General features: G+C 37.9%; 1 long non-coding RNA gene across 1 annotated transcript; it reads right to left on the bottom strand.

Moving 5' to 3' along the window:
• Positions 1-820: 820 nt before the first annotated feature.
• Positions 821-1143, bottom strand: LOC135534809 (uncharacterized). Its single transcript, XR_010454743.1, has 2 exons — positions 1091-1143; positions 821-1001 (listed from the first exon to the last, which is right to left on the bottom strand). It is a non-coding gene; the product is annotated as an uncharacterized LOC135534809 (long non-coding RNA).
• Between the last annotated feature and the right edge of the window lie 4895 nt (positions 1144-6038).

The raw sequence follows: 6038 nt of genomic DNA, 5'->3' as shown, positions 1-6038 counted from the left end.
TTATTAGCTAAGTAATAAATGGCAAATGCAACTTTCGTATATACGGGCTCACTGTAATACCACGCAGGGCAGAACAGAGAACTGACAGGATGTGTGTAAGCAGTATTCTCTATACTGTGATAGACAATTCCAACCGTCTGTTGGCCTATCACAGTAGAGACTGGGCATGGTTTAAACTTGCTCATCCTATTGCAGGCGCTCAGGCGGGTCCCCGCCTCTTGGCGCTTCTGTTGATAGATGTAACTTGCTTGTGAAGAACATCCAGGCTCTCATGCTCCATACCCATACCGTTATCTCGCACCTGGCTCCTGTTATCTAACAAAAGACCGCTTGTTCTCGCAACACCCCGCTCTGAATGCGCCCCCCTCCCAACTCATTTGAACAGTTCCTGTCTTCATGCTTCTCTGTATTTTTCCATCATGAGAAAGTCCTATGGCCCTGATACTTTTAACAATGTTTCAAGTCAGCTATGTTGCATAACACATACAGTACATACATCCACACAAGCCAACAGCAGATAATATTCAATCATATATATGGTAATGGCTATAATGTAAAACACAGGATCCAACAATCCCCCTGTTGACACCCACCAGGGTGTCTCTCATTACCCTTATTTCAGCGGTCCCAACATAGTAATGTGTTAATAGCATTTCATGAAAATAACAAAAAGTTTATTATTACTAAAACATTATTATTATTATTTTTATTATTTTATTTTTATTTTTTACAGAAAAACTGAAAATAAAAATAAACCAAGAAAAAAATAAAAATCAAGTGATATATGCTTATGTCTCCCCCTGTTGACAAAAACAGGATGAGACTTTATTGTTTATTGACGTGTAAGATGTAGGATAAAACTTTGGTCATGGAAAGCAGAGTAAAGCAGAGCAAAGCATTATTATAAACCATCTGGTCCTCTCAGCTACTCCTATCCTACACCAGGTGGGCACCATGCCACCCAGGGACTCCAAACCTTCACAACAGGGAGAACAAACATACTGGAAAGAAAACTTATCATAAAACAAAAATGTAAAAGAAGGAACTGTGGTGGTGTAATATTTATTCTACTACCTCACCCACAGCATACCATGGGTCATCCTCAGTCAGTCCCATCCTCCCCTGAAAGCATGCTTCAGTATCAGGATCTCCAACTGGAGCATCAAGCAAAGGCCTGAAGCCTTCACATCTGTAACAGACTTCTTAAAACACGGTATGATGCAAGCAGCACAACACATCAATAACAAAAATACAAGAATTAGGGTCAGAAATCCAGTAACCACCACACCAGTGTACTTACCAAACCAGGCTCCCAACCAAGAGAACAGTCCAGACTCCTCCACCCCCGCCATGGTCCTCATCTCAGCAGATAGATATACTACCATCTGGACTGGTGTTATTAGGAATATGCGTGCAACATTGTTCACCGAACATTTTGCAGACGCCCCCCTGACTGGCAAGAAGCATATCCAAAGCAAGTCTATTCTATCTGGCAACCCTAGATGTGGCCTCAAGCTGTTCAGACAGACCAGTGAGTGCATCACGGGAGTAATTCACAAAACGCTGTTGATTATAGTAGATATAATTAATCCTTGAGTCTGTCTTGCTTCCACTATGGCTGGACCTATAATAGGTAGTAAGTGCCAGAGTCCTTCATTCCTACCCAAGACCTGAAACTCATGAGGAACCCCCACTGGCACTCCCAACAGGTTAGTGTGTATGTCAACTACATCCTCTGTCCATGGAGCACTACGTCTATGTCTCCCATGGGATGGAATGTTTTCAGGTCCCCGGATACAGAACCCAACAGCTGCTCAGCAGTAACATCAACAATGGTCAGTGGAATTATCAAACTGGTCAGAGCACACGTACCTTGCCAGTCTCCTCTAAGAATGGGTCTCAGCACTCTTTTGGGTCCACAGATCCACCACACATCAGCCAGACCACTAGTTTGGTTTAGGCCTGTAACTGGCCAAGTGGAATTAATGGTTATGTTACTACTGCAATCAGCTTCAGACAATCTCCCATAATCAATGCCATTACCTGTACCCGTGATGCAACTGTAATTGCCCCCATATGCCTTAACACCCCAAGGGGCTCGATGAGGAGGTACTGTAGGAAACACAGGGCTCAAAGAGGAACAGAGAGTTGAATTGGGCTGAACCTGGTAAAAACCTCTCAGAATACACAACCACCCCTCTCCTTCTCCTATAGCAAATGGGTGCGTAGCCAGAACAGGTCTAGCATGACCAATGTTTCATGTAACTCATGCAGTCCTTTCTTTTCAGGGTCTTAGCTGTATACCTCATATAAGACAGCCACAAATTGTCCCTACCATCAAAACCAGTCTCAGTGCCTAATTGATCAATAGCTGAATAGTCTCTAACATTCATTACCTGAATGGGATTTTTAACACAGTGGTGGCAGGTTCGGTCCAGGGGTGGTAGAGGAGTGTGTCTGGCTCTGGTTCGTCTGGGACCTCTGGTTTTGGCAGCACCTTAATAGAAAACACACCCATCGTGTCTGTCCCGGTCCTTTGTAGTCCGAGGGTGTAAATGCCTGCATCAGAGTGCTTAATAGTTTTGATGGTTAGTAGGATTTCATCACCTTTACAGAGTTCAACAGTGCTCCCAGGTTTTCCCCATATCATGGAAAACCTATCCACCTTTGTGGATCCCCTATGCTCTAAGGATACCCTCTTCTCCAATCCCAGAACTGTCCCAAGTCGGTTATCATGTAATCCCCATACGGACACCCTCCCAATTTAATATAATTTAATTTATCATTTTCGTCCACTTGTTCTGTAGACATGCATTCAGCACTCCACGGGTCAGAACCTGGAATCCGCTGGTACCTCACCATCTATTGTCATCGATTTCTGCAGAGTCCTGGAAATAAGGCCTCATACACAGGGAATTAGACATCAGCCCCATAAAACTAAACAGTCACACAGGTGTGAAGCACTCAGCCAATAACATATCTAATGCAATTCTATTCTGCCAAGCCACCCAGCTGGTTGCTTCAGTCTGTTCTGCAAAACCTTTAATAACATCTCTGGTATACTTGTTAAAGCGCTGTTGATTATAATAAATATAATTAATCCCAATGTATACTTTGTCAATAAGAGACCCGGATTGAGTAGCTCTTTTCTCCTATTTGGAACCTATGGTAATGGCTGTAATGTAAAATACAGGATCCAACAGTATAGATGTATAGATGTATGTGTATAGATGTATAGATGTATGTGTATAGATGTGTGTGTATAGATGTGTTTGTATAGATGTATGTGTATAGATGTATAGATGTATGTGTATAGATGTGTGTGTATAGATGTGTTTGTATAGATGTATGTGTATAGATGTATATATGTATGTGTATAGATGTGTGTGTATAGATGTGTTTGTATAGATGTATGTGTATAGATGTATATATGTATGTGTATAGATGTGTGTGTATAGATGTATGTGTATATATGTATAGATGTATGTGTATAGATGTGTGTATAGATGTGTTTGTATAGATGTATGTGTATAGATGTGTGTGTATAGATGTGTGTGTATAGATGTATATATATATATATATATATATATATATATAGATGTATGTGTATAGATGTGTGTATAGATGTATAGATGTATGTGTATAGATGTATGTGTACAGATGTATAGATGTATGTGTATAGATATATAGATGTGTGTGTATAGATGTATGTGTATAGATGTATAGATATATATAGATGTACAGTGCCTTGCGAAAGTATTCGGCCCCCTTGAACTTTGCGACCTTTTGCCACATTTCAGGCTTCAAACATTAAGATATAAAACGTTTTTTTTTGTTGTGAAGAATCAACAACAAGTGGGACACAATCATGAAGTGGAACGACATTTATTGGATATTTCAAACTTTTTTAACAAATCATAAACTGAAAAATTGGGCGTGCAAAATTATTCAGCCCCCTTAAGTTAATACTTTGTAGCGCCACCTTTTGCTGCGATTACAGCTGTAAGTCGCTTGGGGTATGTCTCTATCAGTTTTGCACATCGAGAGACTGACATTTTTTCCCATTCCTCCTTGCAAAACAGCTCGAGCTCAGTGAGGTTGGATGGAGAGCATTTGTGAACAACAGTTTTCAGTTCTTTCCACAGATTCTCGATTGGATTCAGGTCTGGACTTTGACTTGGCCATTCTAATACCTGGATATGTTTATTTTTGAACCATTCCATTGTAGATTTTGCTTTATGTTTTGGATCATTGTCTTGTTGGAAGACAAATCTCCGTCCCAGTCTCAGGTCTTTTGCAGACTCCATCAGGTTTTCTTCCAGAATGGTCCTGTATTTGGCTCCATCCATCTTCCCATCAATTTTAACCATCTTCCCTGTCCCTGCTGAAGAAAAGCAGGCCCAAACCATGATGCTGCCACCACCATGTTTGACAGTGGGGATGGTGTGTTCAGCGTGACGAACTGTGTTGCTTTTACGCCAAACATAACGTAGATAGAGACATACCCCATCTATAGATGTATAGATGTATGTGTATAGATGTGTGTGTATATATGTATGTGTATAGATGTATGTGTATAGATGTATGTGTATAGATGTATAGATGTGTGTGTATAGATGTATAGATGTGTGCGTATAGATGTGTGTGTATAGATGTATGTGTATAGATGTGTGTATAAATGTATAGATGTGTGTGTATAGATGTATGTGTATAGATGTGTGTATAGATGTATGTGAATAGATGTATAGATATATATAGATGTATGTGTATAGATGTATAGATATATATAGATGTGTATAGATGTATGTGTATAGATGTATGTGTATAGATGTATAGATGTGTGTGTATAGATGTATGTGTATAGATGTGTGTGTATAGATGTATGTGTATAGATGTCTGTGTATAGATGTATAGATGTATGTGTATAGATGTATGTGTATAGATGTATGTGTATAGATGAATGTGTATAGATGTATGTGTATAGATGAATGTGTATAGATGTATGTGTATAGATGTATGTGTATAGATGAATGTGTATAGATGTATGTGTATAGATGTATGTGTATAGATGAATAGATATATAGATGTGTATAGATGTATGTGTATAGATGTATGTGTATAGATGAATGTGTATAGATGTATGTGTATAGATGTATGTGTATAGATGTATAGATGTGTGTGTATAGATGTATGTGTATAGATGTATAGATGTGTGTGTATAGATGTATAGATATATATATATGTATGTGTATAGATGTATGTGTATAGATGTATAGATGTATGTGTATAGATGTATAGATGTGTGTGTATAGATGTATGTGTATAGATGTGTGTGTATAGATGTATGTGTATAGATGTATGTGTATACATGTATAGATGTATGTGTATAGATGTATGCGTATAGATTTGTGTGTATAGATGTATAGGTGTGTGTATAGATGTGTGTGTATAGATGTGTGTGTATAGATGTATGTGTATAGATGTATAGATGTGTGTGTATAGATATATGTGTATAGATGTATAGATATATATATATAGATGTATGTGTATAGCTGTATGTGTATAGATGTATAGATGTGTGTGTATAGATGTATGTGTATGGATGTATAGATATATATATATATATATAGATGTGTGTGTATAGATAAATGTGTATAGATGTATAGATATATATAGATGTGTATAGATGTATGTGTATAGTGTATAGATGTGTGTATAGATGTATAGATGTGTGTGTATAGATGTATGTGTATAGATAGATATAGATGTATAGATGTGTGTATAGATGTATGTGTATAGTGTATAGATGTGTGTGTATAGATGTATGTGTATAGATGTATGTGTATAGATGTATAGATGTGTGTGTATAGATGTATGTGTATAGATGTATAGATGTGTGTGTATAGATGTGTGTGTATAGATGTATGTTTATAGATGTATAGATGTGTGTATAGATGTGTAGATGTATGTGTATAGTGTATAGATGCGTGTGTATAGATGTATGTGTATAGATGTATGTGTATAGATGTATAGATGTG

This window comes from Oncorhynchus masou, unplaced genomic scaffold (assembly GCF_036934945.1).
Source record: "Oncorhynchus masou masou isolate Uvic2021 unplaced genomic scaffold, UVic_Omas_1.1 unplaced_scaffold_3963, whole genome shotgun sequence".
In the NCBI taxonomy this organism is placed as follows: Eukaryota; Metazoa; Chordata; class Actinopteri; order Salmoniformes; family Salmonidae; genus Oncorhynchus; species Oncorhynchus masou.
The sequence above is the reverse complement of the archived record's forward strand: the minus strand, read 5'-3'. Positions and strand labels throughout refer to the sequence as shown.